Source organism: Pseudopodoces humilis, chromosome 1 (genome assembly GCF_049639895.1).
Source record: "Pseudopodoces humilis isolate 2021_Gansu_Grassland_sample_001 chromosome 1, ASM4963989v1, whole genome shotgun sequence".
NCBI classification, from domain to species: domain Eukaryota; kingdom Metazoa; phylum Chordata; class Aves; order Passeriformes; family Paridae; genus Pseudopodoces; species Pseudopodoces humilis.
In genome coordinates this window covers 134,655,803-134,683,541 of record NC_142200.1, presented here as the reverse complement: position 1 = coordinate 134,683,541, position 27,739 = coordinate 134,655,803, and the positions used below count along the sequence as shown (strand labels likewise).

Sequence of the window (27,739 nt, the reverse complement as noted above, 5' to 3'; positions counted from 1 at the left end):
GGTTTATGCTCAGTGCTAGGAAAACAAAGGTAGGGAACAAGCAAAGGAGGAAGGGAAGTCCCCAAGCCAGCTATTCCTCAATTCCCAAAGAGCTCTTGTGGCCTTGCACTGAAGCAGCAGGAGGCTCTACCAGCCCTGGAAAGCTCCTGGAAGGGACCTCTGAATAAAACAGTCAAGGACACTTCTGTTGCAACATCATTAAAATCCCTGGGCTGTGGTATGGGTTGTTTCTATATATGGGCACAGAATGCAATAAAGAGGAACATTAATTAATTATTTGACTCGTGAGTGATTGTGCTGCCAGGCCCTGCAGGCTTTAAAACTTTCCTACAACAATCCTCTGACTTCCTACAGCAAGCTTTATGCAGGCATTTCCTCTCTTGAACCTGAAACCAGCTTCAGAACCTACTATGGGGTTAGTAATGATATGTGTTTTCACATGGTGGTGAAGTTCCAGTCAAGATTAGGGTGGGTTTTATATTGGACATGCTCTGAATGCTGAAGATTGACTATTTGTTCCAGAGATGTTACCCTTTGTATTTGACTGTAAAATATGAGAAAAGGAGCAGGAGAATGGAACTGTCAAGATTTACAGAAGGTCAGTAGCTGTATGAAAGCAGATCCTTAGCCCCTGCCCAAAACTTGATCCATTAAAACACCTACTTTTTAAATATGTGATGGTTATGAGTACCCTATAACTGGAAATGTTTTTGCACACATTCACTGAGTTTTCATTTAATATGTCTTTGAATGGTTGAATAGGCAAGATGTCATGTTGCACATAAAAATAATAAAATCACTTATGTGTAATGTTTTTCAGCCACTGAAAATATTCTTCCTGGTTCCACCTAATGTTCTTCCAATTTGCTCCCCTTTTCAAATTCCTGGGAGCAAAATCAGTAAAAATTTGTGTAATAACAACTTGATCTTGTAAGACATGGAGCTTCACAGAATAAAATAAAACTTACCAGTGTAATTTTATTTAAGTTCATCATAGAAATGAAAGCACTAGGAGAATTAAAAAAAAACTACATATTTTTCACCTATAGCCAAATATTTAGCTTTCCTAACTTAAAACAAACATGAATCCAGTAGACTTAAGTGAAGTATCAATAAAATAAGGTAGGTACCTTATGACTAAGGCACGTGTTTTGATAGCAACTCTCCAGCTCCTTATTCAGATTCAATTAGAATATCTGCATTTTAACAAATGGTTTGGAGCCTCTAAACAAAGATGACAAAAATGTCTATATGGAAATACTTCAATATGGTTTATTGAATTTAACCCGTTTTTTTTTTTTAATTACAGGCACAGCACAACTTATTGAGGCAGCTGTGGCCTCCCTCCTATTGCATGAATGAAATTTTTGAATTCACTACAGATGATGGGGCAAGGGAGAATCCCTGGAAAAAGAAAGTGATTGGGAGTAAACAGCTGCTGCCAGAACAAATAATCCTGCCTGCAGTGCACCAGATGCCCGTGCCCAGAGTGGTGGCACAGCCCAAGGCACCAGAGGCTGCCCAAAGCCCATTCCTGGCTCTGCTGCTGAGTCAGCTCAGGCACTCGGACTTACAGGGCTTCTCCACTGGAAAAGGAGTGCGTAGACATTTCTCAAATACCTATCAAAGCAAGCAGAGGATTGGTCTTTTTTTATAATTAACAGCTCTTTGAAGCCTTTCTGAGGTCTGGAATGTGGAAAATGAGACCAGTAGCCTAAACCTTGCTATTTAAGTTGCCAAAACCATAAAACACACATATAATATCTCTTGTGCTATTTATCTCATTTGCTGCCATGCACACATACATCTATGAAATACGCTTTGTACACGTATACACACAGATCTTGTCAAAGGCAACTCAGTCTTCAACTAACTTATTTGAAGCTGCATCTCAAACAGAATTACCCAAGTAAAATCATGTTTAAAAAATGTAATGTGCAGGATTTTGCATCAGGACTGGTATTTTAACACACTGTCTTGTCTTGGTCACTCTTCTCTATGTTCAATTAGCAAATACTTTGTTTTACAGGAATATTCTGTAATGCCAATTCAAATATTTTTCTCATTGACTTGGATAAATATGGAAAAATTTAAAGCATTGAAGAAGGCCAAACGATATACAATAACTGCTGAGATTTTACATCTCAGGAAATGTAGACAAGACAGGAAATGTAAATAAGGAAAGATGACATAATTGTTAGATCACAGCTGCCAATAATTCACAAATATTAACAGTTCAAAATAGAATAACATTTGGTGGAAACTAATTTTTTGGGTCTATAGTGACTCCTTTTAAGATGTTGCAAAGAGTTTCAAATCCTGTTCTCCAAGGAAAACTTCGTAACTCTCAGCAGAATCTTTACTGCCTTCTAGTATTTCTGTCAGAATATTTATTAATCATGACAATATTTATAATACACAGAAGCTTACTGTTTTTAACTCTCAGTATTCCTATCCATGTAGTTTGGCTTTGTCCAATCATTATGTTTCTCCAGTTCTATTTTTTTCTCATCCCAACATCATAAAGTGCCTGCTTTCCTTGAATGTTAAATCATATGCTCATCTATGTTTATTATGAATGACATCCCAGACATTTTTTTCCCTGCTTGCTGGTCTTTGTTTAAATGGACACTTTACAGACAAGCAAACGTGACATGCCAATTCAATAAGTTTTCCAGTAATTTTCATTTATTTTTTTATTTTTAAATCATATTCCCTTTTTTCTTTTTTTGTGCCATGTTCCTATTTTTTTGAATTGTGTTGAATTAGATACAATAATAGCAAGTGGCCCATAAAATTACCAAGGTTAGAGTGAATAGCTTTGCAGCTAGAGTTACTTCTTTCATCAGGAGCCCAAATGAAAAAATTAATTTACATTAAGCTTTCAAGAAAGAAGAGAGATGGGTATTGCAGCATCCACCTTCTGTCTTAGCAGAAGTGAACCAGGCAGAAACAAACACGATAGTAGGAAAAAATACAGGTAAAAAGGGATAAGACCATATATGCAGAAAAACTATGTATGCTCATTGTCCTGTCCCAGGGTAACAAACTAGAGAGACACAAATTTCTCTTACTATTGTAGTGGTGTTGAGATATATTATACTTTTCTGAAGAAAAATTCTTGATTTTATTTTAAGCCTCAGATGGAAAAGAACCACTAAACCAAGCACTTTTTAAGGCTGCTGCTGACAGCAGCTCTGTCTTAAGAAGAATTTGGCACCTTTAGTTCTCCAGACTACTTCACATTTTCATTTGACTTATTGAGGTCATCTTAACACCACTCAGTTTTGTAGGTACTTGATCCTGTCATCAAGGCAATGTATCACAAAGTGAAATCTGTGCAGACCTTCTTCCACAGGGTTGCTGCTCTCTTGCACTGCAACATGTTGTACCCAATAGTCCAGGAAATCTCCCTTCCATCCTCTGGTACTTGTCCATTCTAATGTAAAGGTCACATTATTAATTTTCTTCTTTTTGATTATGGGAAAGCCAAGATAGGAATCTCAGAATCCCTGTCAGTCTATTTTCATAACATACACAATAAGTATATCACAGTCTCACTGATTGCAGGATCATTTATTCTGAAGATATGAATAAGCACAGTATCTGGATTCAAGGGATAAAAGTACTGATTGTGTTTTTCTGGCAAATATTAAAATAAAAACAAAACAGAATAACATTCTTTAAATATTACACAACCACTAAAATTTGTATAGCAATATACGGTTGTGTAATGTTTATGATTTTATACAGATCTGTTCCCAGCTAATGTGCAATCTTAATGCTAACTAACATTATATAAAAGTCCTTCGATTTAACATCCATAAAACAAAGCCAAGACAAATTAAAACTCAAAAATAGAAAATGTTTTACCAGTATTTCTACTATTAGTTCATTGGATTTTCAAGATGGGAATTGACCCTTTTTTACCTGTCTAACATAAAGTCAGTTACAGCACTGATATTTAAATTCAGTGCTAGGAAGGAGACAGAGATTGAACCTATCAGTATCAGTGCCATCTTATCTCACATTCTATAAATGGAAACACCGATAAATAATTTAATTCACTAACACAATGGTGGGATGAACCAGAAGATTGTTTCCCTAGAAAGTAATTTTCACCAAACCAAAAGCTCAAACTATTCGGTTGCTTATAATAAACCCCTCACTGATTACTCTGAGGCAGCATTGCCAGATACTGGCTCATTTCTGGTTTCAGCCACAAAATTCAACAGAAAGAGCAACTAGATCCTGCCCCTAAACATGAAGCTTATGCATTTCTTAAGACTCTGCACCATCACACTTTTGGTACATTAATGCAGATGGGAAGCACTGCTTCCCTCTCTATTGAATTACTGGCACATTTCTCAGAAAAATGCACCCTTGGTGAGCAAAGGGACATGGTATGGCTCTAAGTGTCCTACAACTCAGTGTTCAACTGGGGAGAAGTTCTTTAAACCAATAACCAAATATATATTCCTGCACAGCAATCACACACTCCTAACATTGTGTTCTAACAAAAAAACAGAACAAAAAATTTGCAGTAACAGTGTTTTTTGCTCTTCGTATTGCCCCTTTTGAGAATTTCTCCATGGTAACTTGCTCTTCTTCTCTCGGTCAATATGATACATCCTGTTTCAATTCAGCAGATGTTTCCTCTTACTCATTTCTCTAAGATTCATTATTTATTCTACATTAATGTGTACTGCACTGCATCTGCCATCTGCTAACCTAGGCACATAAAATATCAAAATCCTTTTATACTCATCTGCAAGGTCCCTCAAAACTTAGTGCTTCTCCTAACCAAGCTCATCCGGGTTTTAGAGATAAATCCTGGAAGCGCTGCCCGGGCTGGGAGGCCCTATGCCTGCAAGCAATCAAACACACTCGCACCAGCCCCAAGGACAACTCATCATTTCCAAGGGTTCCAAACCTGCCCACTAAGGAAAGCATCACTCTCGAGCTTACCTTCATTATTTCTCAGACAAAATGAAATGGAGCAGCACAGCTGTGAGAAACACTCATATGTGTCAGAACCACCAATACAATAGGAATATGAATAGCATTAATGTCTAGATGGATAGTGTACATGAACATTTCTAGCTTATTTTAAAAACCTCTCACGTTGTGTCTTGTCTGGATTATACAGGCTGGAGTGAGAACCTGAAGCGAGATAAAGGAATGGACTTGTACTCTGATAATTATTTAAATTTAAAATTTAGAAGCAGTCCTGGCTACAGAAAAGGGCGTAGAAAGACTCTTCCGCTGATTTCCAAGCACCTTAATCACTTAATTCCTAAAGCACTTAATTTAAAGTAGGGTTGAAATTCTGTCTGTAAAAGAAAAGCATTTTGCCAAAATCTCACTTCCAGTGTAAAGACTTTAATCACTATGTTCATGAAGGAACATTTAAGGTAAACCACTCTCCTCTGTATTCCCCTATTAGATAGCAAAACCTAGATGTAAATGGCAGATGATCATCTCATCATCAGCTGTCCTAATTTCTGGCTTCCCCCCTGCAGGCTTCCCTGCATTTCAACAGCTGCATCTGCCATTTGTACCCAGAACATCTGGATACCAGTTTGGGGTGACTCCTGTTGTGATTATTCATCTTTCTGGACTTTCAGGGGAGAGAAGTGGGGCGGGGAGCTAATAGTGATGACACCTCCATGTTGTGTTTGTTCCAAATGTTAGCTAGGAAGACAACTGCACAGAGAAAGGGCTTCTGGAAACCTTGCACTCACTTTTCATCTCATCAAGTTTATTAATGAGCTTCCCCTGCAGCTTGTCATCTCATAGGGTCTAACCCTGAATGCAGGAATTCCTTCATGGCTGAGCAGTATTTTCTTCTTAGGAAAGACAGCCCCACAGCTACCAGCTACTTCTTGCCAGACCTTCAGAGCACCTCTGGTTATTGCGTGGCACTAAACAGCAGCACGCTTCAGAGCTCTGTGAAATCAAACACAGCAAGAAAGAGGTTATCACCTCCTGCACCTGTAATTAGAGTCACTTAATGCTTCTCCTAAGAGCATCAAGCAGGAGAGAGCAGTCAGTGAGTTCACTGGATGAAGAGTGATGTGCTACTCATTGAAAAGCAGTGGCTTTCCCACCATCCCAGTGTAAGCAGGACCACAAATTGGAGGCAAACTGCAGTCTTTGAGCAGACCAGGGAGCTCTCATCACTCAGAGTTTCTCAGGTACAAACTACACTTTTGGCTGGAATCACAACTGCATAATACTTAGTAACAGGGAGAAAAACTCCACAGAAATGTTTCTCCACAGCAATCACAGGCAGTAGGTCAACAATCTTCACTGATTCTAGCAAAACACTGTGTTTGGACTTAGTGAAATAAAACCCAACTGTGCATTGCATCAAAGGATAAGGCATCAGAGCAAGTTCCAAATATTACCCTTCAACTTTCCATGAGTTACATACATGGAACCAGAACCCAGATTCACAACGTAAAGACCAGGAAAAAGAATGGCACTGAATAAATCTTAGTATAAGAGGGGAAGTTTTCTTATTAAAGGCCAGAACTGTCTTAAGCAGGGAAATACATCTTTTCATGTGAGACAAGATTTATCTCCTAAGAAATCAGGCATAAAAACCTGAATAAAGACATGTAACAGACAGGTATGACAGTCTGCAGAACTTTCTGTCATCAACCACAGCACTTTGTTTCTTTCCAAACAGAGCCCAGGGAAAAATCATCTTCAATCTATCAACACTACAGAGTAATCTATTAACCAATAAGATGAAGACAAGTACCTATATTTCTTCTCTTCATATTCACTGAATTCTCCACCTTAGCTGAAGATGGAATTGGATTGGATTGGATGAAATAGAAGTTTGAAGTTTGTCATATGAAACTATATCTCAGCCACAGGCCACAAAGAATGATTGATTAAATTAGTACCTAATTCCATGGCATGCTATAGACCTGTGCACATATGCAGAAAATGAGCATAGCGTAGAAAATTTGCTTCTCACTACATAATATTGTATGTAATTCCCTAAAAATTGAGTTTCTAGAGAAATTAAACATTACCTTCTTTTTGCTCCACTAGATGAAAATTAAACCTTCAGTTTTACCCAGGTATCTGAATTAGTGTATCTACAATTTTGCACCATGCAAGTAAAAGTAATCATCAAAACTAATTAAAGACACAACATGTTTGTCCCAAGAAAGAAGCCATCCAATTATCCCTTGCTGCCATCCACTTGCTGTCATCCTTGCCTGTGTGGCTGGTTGGGCATTGTCCAGAATCAAAGTAACCTTGCTGGGAGAAAAAAAAGGGGTCAGTGCAGGATTGCCTCTCTTATTATCCAAGAGTGCCTACTCAGAGCTGTCTGGTCCAAAACAATTATTCTTTAATCAAAGATGCATAACCGGTTTCAACATACCTACCCACCCAATGTTTTGTCTCAGCAGAAATCTTCCTGGCATGTAACCCTCATTCTTCTTGCCAAAAGCAATCCTCACACCCCTACCACCCACCCACACCCTGAACACTTACATTTAGACACTCAACATTTATGTTAGAGGTAGAACACCTGAGTAGAAAATGAAACATTTATAGACTACTGAAAAACTTCAGATAGAAGCAAAAATACCTCCACCTCCAAGCATAGTAAACAACCACCAACACCTGTTCCAAGAACTGGAACCAAACTGGTTTTGTTTTTTAATACATAGTTCAAATACAGTTTCTACAGCTCAAGGAAGATAGATGTCCTAGCAATACAAAGTATTTTGAGGGAAGCTTCATAGAAGCTGCAAGTGTTTGTTGACATAGAAAGTACAGAGAAAATTACTCAGGTATCACCTACAACCTGCACTTTACCCATGGAGCACAAGCTTCCCAGAAGCACTTTACTCCATCATCCAAAATGCAGAAACACAAAGTTTTCTAGAGGTCCTAACAGGACTTGAAATATCTGATTTAAATAGTCAAATGATTTCCAAATAAACAACAAATGGACGGAAACATTTCAGAGGGAGAAATGGTGGCTTTGGGGAACAAAATAAATGAAAGCACGGCTGCTGGTAGGTGTATACAAGAGACAGAGGGAGATTGAAGTATAAGATATGTAGAGAATTCAACACAGAGCCAGTAGGAGAGTGACGTTTCCAGACACTTCAAAGACCAGAACAGATTCTTCTCAATTCTGGAAGCTCTTGAATATATGACTCAGTTAAAGCCTGGCTTCTGCTCCATGAAACTCGAGTGACAGAAGTCAAACACTACCATGCCACAAGGCTGGCGAGCTGTGAGGGAAGCCTGAGGCTCAGCCTGCACTGCTCTTCCCAGCCTGGAAAGCAAAGCCAGAGGGAGACACAAGTTCAACTTCAACCCCTGTCATCACAGAAAGGGAGGCAATTGCAAAATAATGCATGTCTAGAACTCTAAAATGAGGAAGTGCCCCATAGTTACAGCGCATGTGCCAAGGGAACTGATCATCAGATGAATCTGGAGTGGAACCCCTCCAATGGAATGAGCCAAATACCACCACTGCATTGTGGAAATGCAATGGTTCAGCATTGTCCAGAGGCAATCACTTGTTAATCAGAAAAAAATATTTCCTTCCTCCTGAAAGAAAAAATTGCTTTCTTTTGCTTTAGAACAGGCACGATAACATATTAGACAAGTAAAAGCTAAGCTAATGTAGTTGCAGAACATTTATGTTTTAATTTCTATGCCAAAAAGACATAAAAGAAGGTTGCTAAAGCAGTGTTATCTCTGCTGAGCTCTTGGGTAATTTTACACCTCTGTTTTGCCTCTTGCACGTTGCCTGCTGCAGGGTAGGTTAGGCTGGTGTCTGTACCACTGAATGCAACACAGGACCATAAAACAGACACACAGGGAACCTGAACCAGTTTTGCCATGGGACTTCAATATTCCTTGAATTGTTATGATTTTTAACAGTATAACCTTAAAGTTGCATTAGTACAATTTCCTGCTTTGAAATATGTAGTCATTTTACACAACTTAACATGTCTTCCCATAAACATCATAATTTTTATCATTCCTTAGGCAACCCATCCCTCCCAGCCTTCAAGCATCAACATCTAACAATGTGCCCTGTATGCTGTCAAATACAAATGCTTTGTTACTTATTCAGATTTATCATTTCATGAGCATTTAGCCACAAGGCACAATCTCAGCCACATATCCATTTACTTATGGTCTACAAGAACTTGTAAGGCCTTGCTTGGCATGTGAGGGAACACAGCAATTGTTTCACATACATTCAGCACTAGAAAGAACTCACCGATTTCTTTCGTGTGATCCACTACTTGCATCAAACGTTTCAGATGGGCTGAGACTGGAGTTGTTATAATTAATGTCATAAATTTTAAAGGCTTGTATCATACTTACGATCATAGATCGTAATCTATGATTATAGTTGCACATGAAAAAAAGTGAATTTCTAATAGATGTTTCCTTCTATGTTAGACATTGTAACGCCTGGGCATCACAAACTTACATTTACAAATGTACTTAGGGGTTTTTCAGAAGCTTCACTGAAATGTAAATAAATAAAGGTGTTTTTTTTCTTCATCATCTTATTCTGCTTTGGAAATTTACATCTCTCATCTTGAGTAGAACAGATCCACCACTATACACATAAATGCAGACTAGGGCCATAACACAGGTGAGATTTTTTTATATTTATACATAATTTTCAGGGTACAAAAGAAAGAATGAAAGAGCAGGGAACAACCCAGCCATGACACACCTGCAACTGGGAGAGTACTGAGTAAAAGTAAGTTAGAATTTTATCAGCAAACCTCTCAGTGGAAGATATCAACACATTAACAACCTTCTAGTCTAAAAACCTGCCTTTTACATTGTCATGATTCATCAGAAGAAATAGGCAATTTTGTAGGAGATGAAGTAGCAAGGTCATAGTTCTCACTCTACAGATCCATGAGAGTTTTGCACATTTGCTTGCTGTCCACCAGCTCACAGACATTGCCATGACCTGCTGCAAGGAAGCAGAGCAGTTCTAGAGGCTTATCTTAGTTCAACACATACATATCCTGTCAGAAAAGGCATAGCATGCTACACAGAACCAGTAATAGTAGCTTTAGTACAGCTAGATTAAGTACAGAATTAAGTGCAGAAGTTGCTCCAAAGTTCAAATTTACAGTATGTGTGTGTATATATAAATATAAATATATATACATATATATATAAAATATATATATATGTCCGTTTATATGGTGCCTTTTTCAAAACACACTTCACCGAGTAGTAATATCTATTCATTGTTATAAATCATTGGATTTGAATGCAATGACATGCAAACAGAACAAGAGAAGGGTATTTTTATAAGGAAAAATATATCCTTTCGGAAATATTGCCCTTTTGGGTGAAACACTTTTCATAAACAGCAGAGACTCTTTGGAAGAGCTCATTTGAGTGAGATTTAATGGGGTGGAGTTACCTCTTATGGAGAACACAAAAAGGCACAATGGGGCAAAGAGAAACACTTCGTGAGAAACATTAAATAGTTTAGCCAGCAGTATTATGATACTAATACAACCTAATAGTCCTTCATGCACACTTCATTCACACCTTGCTCCACGTTGTTGCAGCCTTCATTTTCCTACGTCCCTCACTAGGGAAACACCTCGTCAAGAAATGTGCGGCAGCATATCCTCTTCCATTTCCTGGGTCACACCATTGCCATCTTCAAATACTTTGACTTGCCTCATTATGCTGATTAACATAAAGTTGTTATTTTGCAGAGACAGAGGCCCAAAGGGGAAATCAGAGATGAGCACGCCAGCACTATCTCCCAGCCCTGGTAGGTGGCTGTCCTGGGCTCTCACCCCAGCAGCCAGCTTGGCGAGGAAATGCTCCAGCCCTGAGCCAAGGCCAAACACAGCTGGGCCATGGGAGATGGCTGGTTGCAGGCCTGGGAGGGGAGAGAAGATGCTGCAGGTGTCCTGACCAGTAGCTACTTTTTCATCTATATTTTTAGCTATTTTTTAGCTATTTTTTTGCAGCAGAGGCTCTGGAGGCCACCTCAAAGTGGATCAGAAGCACTATCTGCATCTACATTATCTAGATGGCTTTCCCCAAATTTCTTAACTTGTTTTGCCTGTTTTGTCCACATGCAATCATTACTTATTTATTATGTATAGACTGTCAAATATGGGGCCTTTGAGGAGGAAAAAAAAGGAGTTTGTACTGCTGACTGACCTACATTCCCATGAATGAAGCTTCTCTTCCTTTCAAGTTGGTTGTACTTGGAAGAAACATCCACAAAGTATACTGTGTTTGGGGAAATAAATCCAACTGATTCTCTATTCCCATACAGCTGGTGTTTTTTCTGAGGTTGTTTTTACATAGGCATTTTATTATTTTCAATGTAGTTCTGAACTGCAAGACATTATTTGCTGAGGAATTCCCTTCATAATTTGAATTTAAATAATCTAATAGATCTGAAGAATATATAATGGTGGATATAATTTTGGGTACCCAAAGAAAAAAGTATGTATCAGGACCAGCAAAGCAGGATGCTCCCATGTTATTGCTGTCCTGCTGGGACAGAAACTATATCTCCCTCCACAATTATGATGCTCTGATATTGCTGGTGCATCTTTTGTAGCCTGTCAAAGCTAGGAGCTCCTGGCCTGTGAAGTTAAAAATATCCCTGTCCTAAAACAAATAACTCAATTTTTTGACTTTCCGAAATGCAGAAGCAGGAGGTTTACTCTTAATGAGCAGCCTTTAGTACCACATGAGTCAGTCCAAAGATTGACTCACTAGATGCTGTTTTTGAAAGCATCAAGACAGAAATTCAGAATATTAACTTAATAGTCTTGTTTACTAAACTCCAGTGTACAGTTTGTGGAGTGGACTTTTTTATTCTCTGGTTTACTATTTTTTCTGCATTTTGAAATACCAAAATATTTGTTAAACACAATTCATTTGTACCCTCTTCTACCAGTAATTTATCCTACTTACGTCTTCCTTTAAAGGTTCTTCTGACACACGTGTCTGATCACTAGTTAAACAATAGCCAAAGGAGGATAGGATAACACCTAAGAAATCACGACTTTAACGTTACTGTAGACTCCATATACTCACTCATAAGATTGCATAGGGGAAACCTGGTTTTCTCTAACATCCAATAGTGTTTACACTATAAATTTCACCTGGAAGGCCAGGGTGAAGAAATCCATCTATACATTTGGTTTCAGTGAGTTTTAAAGAGGCAATAATGTTACTGGATATTTACAATTTTTGTTTTCCTCAGCGAAGGTATTAAAACAGAGGCAAGTTACTCCTTCTTCAGAGTCACCTTCTGTAGTAATTTAGTTATCATTGTGCTTCAAACTGCCTGGTTTTTGTGAGCCTAACTTTATTATTCCATTATTATTATTATTATTATTATTATTATTATTATTATTATTATTATTTGAAACTACTCCCCCTTTTTTCCCCTGCCACTTTTAATCTTTTTTCCCTTTCTCCAAGTCTATCACAATTCTTGTGTGCTAATTTCTCACTCCAACTGAAATGAAATTGTTTCCTAAAAATACATTCCTCTCCTAAGCCTTTTAGACCCGGGCTCCTATGAGAACGAAATTAAAAGATAACAAATTAATTGAACAAAACTTGACCACCTATCTCTGATCTGGCCTCTCTTCATTTGGAGATGGACAAAAATCTTGCAAATCACATCTCTACAAACAAAATCTAGCTCAGACACAGTGGAAAGAAAAAGTGCCAAAAAAATAAAATATGAAGGTGAAATTTAAAACCTACTCAATCTGTACAACAGACTAATTCACTCATTATTCTAAACTACCAAATCTCCTAGGTACTAAAACCCAATGGTGACTCCTTACTTAATGTTTCCAGGAAAAGTTCTCTGTTCATTAACCTTGATTACCTGGATACGTGCTTATAGACAGGGCATCTGCTGATCAGCTGTGCCCCAAGACACGTAGGCTCCAGCAAACAGCTTAGATCTGTTAAAAACACTGAAAAACCAAGATGTGGCCAACGCTGCAGTAGTGGCAGAAGTGGTGGAAGTACATGCATGCATTTTACACTGTCAGCTACTGGATAAGCATTTTTTAAAAAGCAGGAACTGTCTTGGAAACAGGGACTGGGCAGATAAACACTCCAATCCCTACCTTCAAGCCTGCTCCGCCTTTATTTGTTCTATGACTGTCAAGTTTGTGGCTGCAGTGACTCCACCTCAAAGAGTGGACATTGCTTACACCTTCTCTTTCTCCTTGAGCTGAGATGCTCACACAAGATGAGCATTCATGTCTGGGTCTCTCCCAGGAGATATTTGTGCTCCTTACATAATTGACATACCAAGGCAAACACCCAAGGCAAGCAGGCAGGGTTTTCCATTCCATGTCTCCAGAGATGCAGGTCTCCAAAAGCCGCCCAGGCAATGCAGGTGGTTCTGCTGGGCTGGATGGGAGAGGATCTCACTCCTGGAAAAGCCATCTAAAGTTTTGGTGGGGCAGTGCCTAGATGAGACACCTAAAGAAAAGGCTAGAAGCCATCCCCAAGGGTGCCCATGCAGTCCCAGGAGAGCCAAGTGACAAGAGCTGTGCATTCCCATGTCTTAAGCTTCAGTTATTTTAACATCTGGAAAAGATGTTAGCATTACTTATTCCTGCTCACTCAAAACTAATGTGTGCTATATCATAATGCTCTTGTGGGGGAATCAACTTTTGTGATATTTATTATTAAACATGAAATAAAGCTGAGAGCCTCTGAACTACTTTAGCCACAAAAACTGACTGCTTGCATTCTTTTCTAGGTCTCTGAGAATTTTAATTAGGAATCCCATAAACATAAAACATTGTTTTTTGTTGCTGTTTTTTATTTTTTTAATGCAGATTTTGGACTGAGTTTTCAGAGTAAAAGCATGCAATTACTTAATTAAACAAAGATTTTTTTTCCAATTTGTGCTGAGATGGAGATGTATAATTTCCAAATGCAGTGAAAAGAGGTAAGTAAAATTATTGAAATTTCCATATCCCTATCACCCCCCAAAAGAAAAAATCCCTTAATTTTACTAGTAGCCATAACCTGTAAGAGGACCAATGAAACAAGGCACTCACATCAAAATAACAGCTCTTGCCTTCATCCTTGCATTTCAGATTTTGCGTTGAATATGAGTCAATATCAATAGATCGAAAGAGAATAGATATTGTTCTTAAACAATAAAAGAAACCACTACCTGAATGAGCAAGAAAGACAAAAAAACCACTTTCCAAAATTCTCATTTTTCACCTTTTTCACATGCTTAGGCATGTAAGTACCCAAGAAGAAAGCAGCCTTGCTTTCAATTTCTCCTAATATTTGTTTTATAAAATATCTTAAAAACTCCTCATCCACAAATCTGTAAATGAATAGTCCTGTTTAACTTGCAAGAATTGGAAATGTGAATGATGGCTGAAGGACAAAAAAAAATCCAGGAAGAATTTTCCCCATGCAGTGGCATGGATTGAGTTACATTGTCTGCAGTCTATTCAAATCAAATCATGGAAAAGGAAAGATAAGTTTTATCCAAATTACAGCTAAAACCAGGCTTTTACTAAAAGATATTGATACAGAATAAAATGAGCTCTGGCTTCATCTCCTTTACTTTGCAGTAGACTCTCTACAACCAATGCAAGTGAAAAGTCACTGCAGTTTCACTGAGCCTCAGGAACTGCACTGATGAGGCATACACCCACTGCAGAATGTTAATATATTTTGCTTCTCTTTTATTAATTTTATACTGCGATCTTTTATGTCTACTTACATTTATTTGCAAATGATTTTCAAATTTGAAGTTAAATTAATTAAAAATATTTGTATCCTTATGACAAATGTGTGGTTAAAACACACAAATAAGAACCACTACTGGAGATTGCAGGCACAAAGTTACAGTAATTAAGGTACACTGGCAGAACAATGCAAAATGCCATTTATACACTTCAGTGAGCCACAACTCTATGCTAAAAGACAGACAAATATAAATGACCACTCCTCAAAAGATGCTCAAAAGAAGGGCTCAGCTCCATTTATATCACCTGTCAGAGTCTGGCCAAGGCAATTTCACTCAGAAAACTGAAATGAGCAGGATATTTGAACATGCAGATTCAATGTGTAATTTTATTCAGTAACTGACACTCACCTCCCAGTATTCTCAAATGTGGGGTTTTTTTTGTTACAATTCAAACTTGAAAGTATAAAAAATTGTCCTTTCTTGTAACAGCCATGAATCCTGTTATTAATACAGATAATGCTGGGGCATCTTCCAAGAAATCAGTTGCAACTCTGATGTCCTGAGATGCTCGGCATCAAGGAGCTTTACCAAACAAATTACCCAAAAATCCCTAAAAATCATTAATAATAAAATACTCACCATCCACAGGGATTCATGATGAGAACTTAATTCAGAGAGGTCTTGAGAATTCAAATTTGGGGAGTTTTCAAACACTTAGACCCTGACACACAATTTTAAAAATGTTTTTAATTGACGTATCACTTCACATAAGCAAACACTTCATATGACCCAATTTTTGCTACATGTTTAGCCTGCTGGCAGGTTAGCATCAGATAAGACAAATAAAGTGGGAGTTTTTTATTATTATTATGTTTCATTGTTTAATATATTTTCAGAGTACTCTCAGAACACAACAGAATAATTGCATGTCCTTCTGAATCATAGAAATTGATAACATTTGGTATATGAGACTACTAAACAGTTGGAAAGTGAAACATCCAAAATCCCAATTCAGTGAGCTGTTTAAAAGTGCTCCTTTAGCTTGTAAAAAAAGTATTGGAAGAGACTAAAATTTATGTTCTTAAACACTTGCTAAATCAGGCTTACCTGATAAAATTTACTGCCTTTAGTATCAGAAATGTTATTACTACCAGTGAAAGAATGACTGAGATCTCAAACTACAGCTTTTAACTGTGCCAAAATACAGACAATGGGTGACGCATTTAGAATATTTCCAAAGTGCAACTGTAAAGGCTATGCTACTGCTAGGGAGCATTTTTACAAGAAGATTTATGGTAAGAATGAAAGCTCATGCCATCCTTTTTCATACATTTCATCCATTTTTCCTTTTCCTGGAGAAAAGTAGCAGCTGGTGTGGAGGGGGTCTGTTGGGATAAAAAGAAGCTGCTACAACTGATGCACACAATTAAACTGAGACTGCTATTCTCACCACCCTCTTCCCCCCACCTTTTTTAAGGGTCATTTTTCACTACACCAAATCAGAAACCTGTAAATATGAATGGCTGATACCTATATTTTGATTAAATCATTGACATGAACCAGATACCAATCCAGTCATGAAGTACTTCCTGAAATTTGAGAATACTTCAAGAGTAGCTAGAGAAAGATCATTAATCTTTTTAGATTATGTCTCTCTATATACTATATAAACATATATTTAACAGTCCATCAGTAATTTTTACTGAATTCTGTTGTAGAGATATTAATCATATTTTTAAAAATATATAAATAACATAACCCCAGATACGGTTATAGACACAGACAGAGATAGCCCCAGGCACCCAAGAAATCATCACATGAGATAGATAAATCTGGTCAACCACTTCCAGAGAACTGAAAAGAACTTTGCTTTAACTTTAAATCTTGTGTGTTCTTCAAAGTTTTATTCTGAGATATCAACTAATCAGAGGCTTTTCTCTTCAAGAGGTGAAATAATTTCTGTCCATGATCACCTGAATTTTTCTGACCGCTTCTAGTACTTGTAAATGTCTCAGATACAAATTTTTGCCTCCCATAAGCCTAGCACAAGTTATAGGGAAAAAAGTAAAACATTATCACTTTATTTATATGCAAGTTTAACCTTTACAGTTAGATACAAAAGTGCATGCAAATAATTATGAACAGCATTTTTTTTTCAACATGAAAGGCCATCTCCTAAGGACAAAAATGTGAGAACATATAAAGCCTAAAAAAGAGTGGATTAGATTTACTGAATAATCCAAGGGTTTACTGAAGGCACAGAGCACAGTGACACTGAATGGCTATAGTATTTTATTGTTTCCCTAAATTTCTGAACAAAGAATACCCCATGGAAGGAAAAACAGCATAGGTTGGATCCCTTTCTATTTCTCCCCCACAAAAAAAAACCCTGCAAAATGTGCAAAAATGCACATTTACGCAGTGATTGCTTTCTAATGTCATCCTTGTAACCAGAAGGAAAACCTCAAATGAGAATTTCATTGCAGCCAGGTTAAGCAGAAGGAGTCAGAGTTGGCTGAGCTTCATTCTTTTTCTGAAGAGACACTCTTCCAGCTCATCTACCCATGTCCCTTTTATTGCCAGCATCCTCTTTTAAGTGGTTGTTTAGAGACTTTTCCTCAATGCTTTCCTTATGCCCTCCAGACTGTGATCAAAGGCCCTCTGCATCCTTTAGCAGGCAGGAGTCATTGATCTCCTGGCTGCTGCTGCTGACAGCAATGACTATGGGTGCCTCTGAAGCACTGAAAAGGCAGCAGGAAAGTTGATGTGAGAGGAGAGGATCCTCTCACATCAACAAAAAAAAACCTGAAAAATAATGCATGTTTAAGATATCACTACTGCTTTTTCCCTAGCCTCATTCTACTTATTCATAAAAGTCAACAACATTGTCACCAGATAACCTCTGAAAGATGAGGAAGACCTTCTGCTAAAGCCAAAATCAGTGTAAATAATTATGAAAAACCTTAAATTGCTTTTTCTCTGGATGCATCCTATCTGTTGTCACATTCAAATAGCAGTTTTTTAAATGCAGCCTTAAAAAGTTCATTTCTGCCTCTGCTGCTTGCTCTGCCTTTGCCTGCTGTCATACAGCAGCTCCCTAATCTCACACTCAAAGCTGGTCTGCAGCTCTGGAGCTCAGCTCAAGAGGAGGTGGCTGGACAAGCACCTGCCTTGCTGCTGAAACTGGGGTAGCTCCCTAGCGAGAGCAGAAGGGAACAAAGGAGCCTGTAATGCTACAAGAGGACTACAAGGAAACACAGGAAAGAGCTCATTCCTGTTTGGAAACAACAACAACAAAAAAATAATTCCGATCCAAACACTGAATTAACACTATTAAGCAGTTTCTTTGTTGCAGAACAGCAGTCAGAGCAGCAACACAAACAGGCCCCAAGAGGTGCAGGCAATACATATCTTGTACACATACATGCAAAAATACATAAAACTTACCAGTACTACTTTGTGCTTTTGAAATCAGAAAAATTACTAGTAGTCCTATCAATTAGACTCTCAAAAGAACATAAATAACTCATGTGTTCAAACTCCACGAAGTTTCAATGAAGTTAACTGCCTTACTTCTCTTAAGGCTTCTATAACCTACACAACTACCCAAAAACTTACTGGAGATTAGACAAATCATTATGATAAATGAGGACCAATTCAGAAATGATCAGGAAAAAAATAAAATCATTAAGATATTAAGCTCTACCTTGAGATACTGAAAACAAATCACTGCTGAAATTCAGAGTTGATGTGGAAGATCTGCATATTGTGTACTCACATGTCAGGGCTTTGGCAGGCAGAAGGTGCACCAGGAAGCTGTCCCTGCCCACATCACCTATTAATCAGCCACATCCGTATGAGAATGAGAGACCAACCAGTGAGATGCAAAGTTCCTGAGACTGCATTTTGTCTTCTTCCTCAGCAAAAGAGGATGAGTAACTGCAAAACCTTGTAATTCCCCTCCTGTTTCTACCACCACCATGAGGACTTTGCAAATTAAGACTGTGTATAGATTTAATCTCCACAGGGCATTTGCTTTATTCCCCTGCCTGTTCTTACAATGCAGACACAGTGAAAGTGACTGCTGACTCCTCTGTCTGGGTATTAGCTCAGAGGCAGCAGTGACCAGATCAACAGACACAAGTTATGCACCAGCCAACTATTGTGCCACTTCCAGGGTGAGGCCACTTAAACTGCATCTGCTAATCCCACAGTTTTTCCTGCCCAACACAGACAAAGAGGCGAGGCTGCACCTAAATACCCCCCTTCCCTATAGATATAAAGAGGACTTTCCTTTCTAACCCCAGGGATTGGAGTCTGTTGTGCAGCTTCATTTGATGCTGTCTTGTTTTTCTTTCTGAGTAAATCAGTGCTTTCAATGTGCCAAATAAACTTCCCCCATGCATAAATACAAGAGAGATTAAAGAAATTGAAATGGTCAAGATATTGTCTCATCCCCATTGAATAAGACCTTCCAGTGCTGTATAGAAAGCACTAAAAAGAGTGACTTCCCCTGCACTCCCTCCCCTGGACTTTCCTGACAGCTAGGGTATATTAAACACTTTAAATTACTGAAACCTCCAGGCACCCTGCGGACAATCCATGCTGCCTCCATACCTCATACACTTAAAATCTTTAACAAAGGCCAGTAACTTCTCGATGAAGATATTCCAAATATCCAATAAAAATGAAAGATTATGGAATGGCATCCAGAATGCTCATTGTCCTCAGGGAGGCAAGGTCAGCATGGGCCTTCCCTCACTAAACACACTGTGCTTTCATAACTCTCATTTATATAGACTATATGAAATCACCCAGTTATGAGATTTAAAGCCCACATTTCTTCTTAACCAAAAACATAAGTGGAGTACAGACAAAAAAGTTCTTACTAGCAAATGATAAAGGCACTCACAGATCACAATACATGCAGGTTTTATTATTAAAATGTTCAAAGATCAAGAATTTAAATAACCAGTTACACTATTGACATAATTAATTAATTAATTAACTAGCCAAACTCAGTTTCTAGATGCTACATGGAAGCACACACTCACAGAGTACACTGTCCTAGTTTCCTTAGCATGCCTATGTTCAGGAAATATCTATAGTCACATAAAGCAATGCAACAGGAGTGTTTTAAAGTGCAGGGCTTTGAACAATTTTTAATGTTATTACTCAGCTGCACTGTAACAAGTTATGGAAATAAAGGGGACTTGCAGCAAGCTCAAGCAGGGACACACGTGAGACATGAGGCTGTACACACATGGCCACATACACACATCCATGTATTAAACCTAATTTACACAAGATACTACCTATGCAGCATAAATACATAAAATCACCTAAAAAAATTTGCTTTAGTTTTCAGTGGATAAGGCTAAGAAATGTAAAGAGGTTTGTTCAACTACGATTTTCTTTTCCTTGCCAACCAATGTAACCAATTGTCCCTTGCCGTGGAGGAAGTTTACAGAAGGCAATTTCAAAGGAGAACAAAAAGACTGAGGGAGAGAAGGACATCATTATGCAACTAATGCCTCACACTGGCGCTGTCAGCAGCAGAGGACAGACATCCTCATGACAGGATTAATTCCGTCTGTACCCCCCACCATCCTCCACCTCTGAAGTGCATGGCTGTGTACAGAGGATAATCACAGGAGCAGGCACCAAAATATTTAGCAAATGTCATCAGTATTGGGAGAGGTGTCATGTTTACATCACCAACACCGTGGGGAGAAGGAAAAGAAAGATATTTCTAAAGACCAAGCAAACCATAACTGGTTTACATGCATTTGCAGCATCAAGAACTGGAATGTGGAAATAAAAGTGATGACAAGTTTGACACAGAACAAGAATTAGTTGAATGGTTCATGGAAATACTGTGCATACGTGCACACTTTCAATTTATATCCCTGCATGATTTTGCATTATTGTCCTACTTTCAAAACATTTCAGTCTTTACTGAAACTTTTCCATAGTCTAGGCTATCCTTACATAAACCATAAATTTGTAGATGGCTTTATGCCTTCCAAATTTTTATTTTCACTAGCTTCTTGAATAATAAATCCATGCTTGCAGAAATTTGTCAATTTAACAAGTTGTTTATTAATGAGAGGCCATCAAGGTTGGTTAGTTAAAAAAAATTCAACCGTCTGGTTTAATTACATCAAGCACAGGAACTGAAGTGGCCTGAATGCACATAAAATACTCTGAGAGCTCATAAACACAGTGTAAGAAAATTCTTAAAATTCTTAAGTATTGGTTTGTGTATTCAATGCACATTGACTCATGCTATTATTACTTATTATTTGATAGTATCATCAGCAAAATGATTGGCATTTTATAAACATAAATAGATAAACTTACCTTCAAAAAAGCATTTGCACATTGGCCAGCAAAAAGAAGATAACAGAATAAAAAACAGATGAGATAAATAAACTGGGATAATGAGAAATCATTACATTCAACACTGTCAAGTACTTCGATATGGCTATAAGTTCTCTTTAATATATACAGTAGGCTGGTCCATTTATCTCCATGAGCTGTCCTTTGATTATGAAGGTGAGACCCTCTTGTCCCCTCTCCTGAGACAACATCAACTGGAAACCTCTGGATATAACCTGTCAGAGTCACCACACGGAGACACCACACCAGGGAAAGCAGGACCCCAAAGCATTGGGGAAGTGCAGTGTAAAGTGTCAGTGTCCAGAGGTACCAACACCATCTAGGTGAGTGATATTGTCCTGCCATGCACAACACTGGCAAAGTATTCTTCAGTCTTTGCCACTGAAGACTTGTCCCTAAACAATAAAAACATACTTCTGTGAGGAAAAACTTCTTGAGAAGTCAAAGAAGTGGAGAATGCTTCAGCCTAATTGAAGAGTTTAGGAACTCAGATGAAGGACTCAAAACACAGGAGCTTGGTGCTTGTATTTGAGCAAATTCTGTGAAAAAACCAAACTGGTTCATGGGACAGAAAAGAACACAAAAACAGAGGCAGAAGACAGCAATTCACACAGATACCCCAAATCCTACAGCCCCAAGCATCAAAGAGGTTGAGATATCAAAGTTCTGGACTGGGAGAGACTGGTGCTCGTGTTGTTTTGGGGCATGGTGTAGAGGGGATTTTTACAAATGCACATTACGTAGACGCTAACAGGATCCTGGTAATAAGAAATTGTTTAAGACTGCACTAATTACTACTGCAGTGGAGTGGCAGTCTCAGAACTGCTATGCAAAGCTCAATTTCCTGAGCAGCTTTACAGTAAAGCTAAATATCTAGTATTACATCTTTAAAAAATGAATGTCATAATTTTGTAGAAATTTGTTTTTTAAACTTGTCTTAAAAGATTTCATTTAAAAGACATAAGAAACTAATTGAAAATGGAAAATGCAACATGTTTTGCAGCTAAATCCAATCTAGATTTCAGGAAGATGAGATATTATCTGGCTTTTTCTTATCCTATGGCTCCCTCTCAGTGGAGCACATCAAAACCAATTGCATTATTTACACTCCCAAGTATGAATCAAAGTCCAAAAGGTTTTCTATAACAGAGATAAAAGAACAGAGCACAGACACGATCCATCACACAACTGAAACACAGTAAAGCTTCTACCCTAGGCAGGACATCTGTATGCTATGCTGCAACACAAAGCTTCCAAAGCCCCCAAAGTCTTTGAAGACTGATGTGGCAATTCAACTTGATGAAAAGGACCATATTAAATTTCTTATATAGCATACAAAGTGAGTTAATATTTCAGTTTTGGTTTATAATGTTTAATCATGAAACATCTGAATCAGCAAAACAAGGAGGATGGCTCTCTACATTAACATGTTTTCTTTTTGTTTGCCATGTTTAATAAGGAGCACACTTATGAATCTCCTCTGTGGATTCCAGTCTCTTTGTGGAATTCACATCAGAAGCGAGGTAGGTATTTAGAAAGGTTTTCATGCGAAGGGATGAGTCATTCAAAGATTTCCCAAAGATGTATTTGCCCTGCAGAAATCACTGGATGGGTAGAGCATGAAGTTGTGTAGCACCAGAGAAGTCCCCCACCTCTCTATTTGCAATGCAGGGCTGGCAGAAGGCACACACAAAAGCTTCAAAGGTTGCAGGGGGCTGTGGGCAAATCTTTGCATGTGTATGGGGACAGGAAGGGGGAGGGGAGGATGGCAACACAGATTTTTCAGTCCATGCTCCTCTTTTACAAGCACAATGCCGAGAGATTACTAAAGGGTGTTTTCTTTGGACCTGAAGTGCTATTCGGGAAATGAGCGCTATTTCAAATGATTCCTGTTGTTAAGGAAATACTTAATGAAAGGTCCCTTTTTATTACTTTGTGCCCAAGTGACTATATAAAACAGAAATGGGCAAACATTTTTAGCAAGTTTTTTTTATTCAATTTTCCACATCATAGGCAAATAAAGGCAACCTACAGTGTGAATTATTTTGGGGGAAAAGGGTGATTTTTAACATAGTATCAACATCAGCCTCAGGTAATATTACCTTTAACAACACCTCATAAAACTGCATAACTTTAAAATCTTAAATGCCAGAGTGCAGACACAGCAATAAATATTGATGGTGGGGGACATTGCTTTAGGGAAACATTTCTGGCTTGTCTATTAATACCATAAGAGTAGAAAGCTGCTCTTCAACACAGCTTTTGAAAATCTTCTTTTGATATTCCTTTGGACATCTGCAGCCCAAAAAGGGTACAGGTAACTCATACTGAAATCTGTTGAATTTTAATGCAGTAGAAGCTGACATGCCACAAGGTCTCCATTATGGGTATACAGTATAATGACTTGTTTTGTCAAGTATTTAATGTGGTGGCAGAAGGAAATTTTAGACCACAGGCATTTATTTCAGTGGAATGTCCACAAATACAACCAAGAAGAGAAGTAACCATCCACAGTCATGGTATTATTTTAAAATTATCTGCCTACATAAATATGACAGTATCCCCTATGTAAAATATAGTGCGCCTAAAAATATGCTTCCTTAAAAATGTGTATCTTTGAAAATGCTTATGTTTACTATCTGAAAAAAATAACCAAAACAGTTATTAACAGTGCTAAAACCAAGAATGATTTTTAATTTTATCAAATCACAATAAGTATGTTCTTAAGTTTTATGCTGTTGGTTTACACTTATAGCATCAAATTTCCCCTGTCTACTAAGAAGCCTGAAGGGCACCAGATTAGACTAAGAATATTTCAGAAGCTTGCAAGTGAACCCATTGCTACTGAGCACAGGCTGTGCTGAAATGCTCTCACTATTCTCTCTGCTACCCTCTAGTGAACAAGGAAAAATAAGTTCTAAATGCCTTTGAATCTCGCCTGAATTGAATCTTAACTGAGTTATTAATCAATTCAGTTTTCCAGTTTCAGGCTAAAATAGAGACCTCTCTCAACAGCACTTCTGGCAATTATTTTTTCCTACTTTGTCACTCCATAAATTAAGAAATTTAAGACTGCAAACTGGCTTTGAAAACACTTGCTTGTTGAGGAGGTCATTGATCTAGATGATCTTATGGTCTTTTTCTCTCTACATTCAGGACCTTTTTTTTCCTCCCAGTGATATGCATTGATAACAAGTTTACAGCATTTTTTTTCTAAATTGTAACTTGCTTTGAACCACAATAAGTGTTTTGCTTATGCTGAGGAACTACTTGTCTTCTTTTTAGAGGCAGTATTGGGAAGGGGGAATGCAGTGGAGAACGAAGCATTGGAGAAACTTAGAGAATTTGCAGTAATTTGGTATCTACTGCCAGACACAAGCAAGTGGTATTTCATTGAACTACTAAAGAAAAGTGACATTCAGGACATACTGTGAAGGTTACTACACTGTTACTGTTTGCTGTTTCTCTACACCATTCCTATCTCCTTTCCTGCTTCTTTCTGAGGATTAAACAGATGGTAAACAGAAACTAATGTCTGTGTAACTCACCATCTGGCTAATAGATGCATTTTTGCATAGGCTCATTAGCATGCTTGTTCCATTCCAAATCCTCCAAAACAGTTTTGTCTCTGTCTGTATCAACTTCATAACATAGTTAATAAATGCAAAATGCATATACGAAGTTGCAGTTCATGTGGAACATTATCACAGCTTTTAACTAACCAAAACATCAGAAATGGGACTCGACCCAACCCTCCTGAGCATCAGCTGCATTTGCTGTCTGGTCCGCTTTTTGATTATTATTTTATTCTGTTTGAATACCTGCCTTTAATTTACCACTGGCTCATTTTTTACCTGAGATGCTCTCTGCAAGAAAAAGCAACCGCGAACTTAATCTTTATAATCTTTGTTTTACTTAGAGGGAAAGGCAAATCATTAAAAAAATTGCCTTAAAACCTAAGCTTATTTGAGTTATAGCTTGGCTGGCTTTTCCCATTATAATTACCCTGAGATGCCTAAAAGCAAGAAGAATGACACCGCTAATTTTAGCCTATTCAGTAGCATTACACAGCTTGTCAAGAACAGGGACTTTTTTTTCTCCTTGACCAGTTCTGTCCCCATTTAATAATACTGGTCAGAAAGTTCAAACCTTGGGTTATTCAAGCTCAGTGAATTACTTCTTAGAAGTGCCAGTGTCAAGACAGATTAACAGTCAGATAAACACAAAATCAAAAATACACACAGGCCAGGCTGAAAGTGGGATTCAGCAGCAGGCAAGTGGAAGTCAAGAACACCAGCACTGTGCATTGCATTAACTAAGGATATGCCAAGGTCTCTCCTCATCTACTTGTGAATCATTAACTTTAAATGAAAATGGGAAATATTCAGAGGAGAAAAAAAATCTACTAATGTTTACTAATATGTTATGTATGAGTCTTTTAATCTAGTTAGATAAAATAGTAAAAGCGTGAGAATCTTATGCCAAACACTGGGGGAATGACAGAAAAACCAGTGGACTGGAGCCTGCACAGGAATAGGGTGCTTCATCAGCACCTGCTCTACAGCCCATCATTGCACACACTGCAGATGTGGCTCAGAGACACAGCATTTCAGCCAGCCCAGACTCGGGGTTGGTTTTACATTGCTATTAAGGCTTCAACAAAGAGAAGCAACCACAAGGAGACAAGCTTGTCATTGAGCTGAAATGAACCCAACACCAACATCAGATTTCTGTTTGTTTGGGTAGTACTATGAAGCTAATGGAAAGGGAAGACTGGAGAGGAAATAAGAATAGAAGAAGCAATGATGGAGAAGAAATGTAGGCACAAAAGAGGAGAATATCAATAGAGAATGGAAATTGATTGGGAAGAGGGAAAATCTAAAAATTAACCAAAAAAATGGTGGTTGCACAAGCCAACAACATCAAAGCTGGAAGTCTAGATATGCCCAGTAATTTTCAAGAGACAGCATTTCAAATGCGCCAAGGATATGCTGCAAATAACTTCTTTATCCACGTGCAAATACAGCTCATGACCAGTTCTTAGAGAACACAAGAAAATCTTTAGCAAAAATTCTGATACAGACACCAATGCAATTTCTGCATGTAACTCCAGCCCACACATTGGTGAGACTGCACTTCAGTAGTGGTCTGGTAGGTTTTGTCTGAATTTTATTTGGCAAGAATAGTCTTGCCAAATTATTCCTTTATACTTGCACATTGACTTAAAAACATAATTTTACCTCAGATTACTGAATTACCAGCATGACTCTGAGAACTCTGGTTTTAAAATAGAAAGTTCTAGAGAGAGTTACATTGACTCTGAAGACAGGTGGCTAATTTCAGATCTCTTTCCACAAGATGTTGCAGACCCTCAGTTTCAGGTGACGATATTGTCAAGTGCTTGGCATACACAGGTTTTGACCTTAGTCACCTAAGTTTCAGAATTCCCGTCTGGTCCACTAGCAAAGTCCTTCAGTTTTTAAAGTGCTGTTCTCAAGACAACAATACATTGCTTAATTCCATATCGGACAAATTCCACACTTGAAGCTCTGTTCCAAGCAGAATTTGCAATTATCAGAACCAGTAAAAAAGAAAAAAAAACCAAACTCAAAAACATCTGGCCTCTTTTGTAATACAAACCATTCATGTTTTCATAGTTCTTTTCAGTCCTTTGTGCTTCTACATCTGAGCTGTACTTCTCAGCTATGGGCTTCACAGTGTTCTTCAGAAGAAAATGACAAGCAGCAGGATGAAAGGGACAGCTAAGGGTCCAAGGACCAATTTTTCTTTACTCCAGACAGCAAACCTGTTTCAGCAAGCTCCCATCCATAATCAGTACCCCACACCTGACATGCCAGTATTTGGACATAAGACTCACTCTTGCAGCAGGGTCTAAAGCAGTACAAAGAAACCTTCCAAAGACAAAAAAAAACCCCAACCCCCTAAAATCCTGCATACAAGGCAATTCATTGAAAAAGAGCTAAGTTATCTAAACTAACTGCTGTCTGGGCCTGTGGTTTTGGTTTTCCAGGCAAGGTTTGGGTAGTGAGTGGGCTACAGTGGTAGCTTCTGTGAGAAGCTGCCAGAAGCTTCTGCTATGTCTTGACAGAACCCATGCCAGCTGTCTGCAGGATGGACCCAACACTGGCCAAGGCTGAGCCCATCAGTGATGGTGGCAGAGCCTCTGAGATAAGATATTTAAGAAGGAAAAGAAAAAGTTATTGGGCAGAAGTAATTTGCAGCCAGGGAAGGAGTGAGAATATATGAGAATGACAACTCTGCAGACACCAAGGTCTGAAGAAGGAGGGGCAGGGGGTGCTCCAGACACCAGGGCTGAGAATCCCCTGCAGCCCACGGAGGAGCCCTCACTGGAGCAGGTGAGTGCCAGAAGGAGGCTGTGATCATGTAGGAAGTCCAAGCTGGAGCAGGCTCCTGGTAGGACCTGTGGGAGACCCATGCTGGAGCAGGCTGTTCCTGAAGGACTGCACCCCATGGGAAAGACCCCATGGATGACCCACACTGGAGCAGTTCATAAAGAACTGTTGCCCATGGGAAGGACTCACATTGGAGAAGTCT

General features: G+C 38.4%; 1 protein-coding gene across 4 annotated transcripts in view; it reads right to left on the bottom strand.

Annotated features, from left to right (window-relative positions):
- KIAA1217 (KIAA1217 ortholog) overlaps positions 1-27,739 on the bottom strand; it is a 354,640-nt gene that overhangs the window by 251,268 nt on the left and 75,633 nt on the right. Inside the window, exon 1 of one of the 4 annotated variants that reach the window (XM_088051970.1) lies at positions 18,540-18,582. The exons of the other annotated variants lie outside the window; for them this stretch is intronic. The gene's annotated coding sequence lies outside the window, so the exon portion shown is untranslated. Of the gene's footprint in view, positions 1-18,539; positions 18,583-27,739 lie in introns of those variants that run through there. 4 annotated transcript variants of the gene reach the window in all.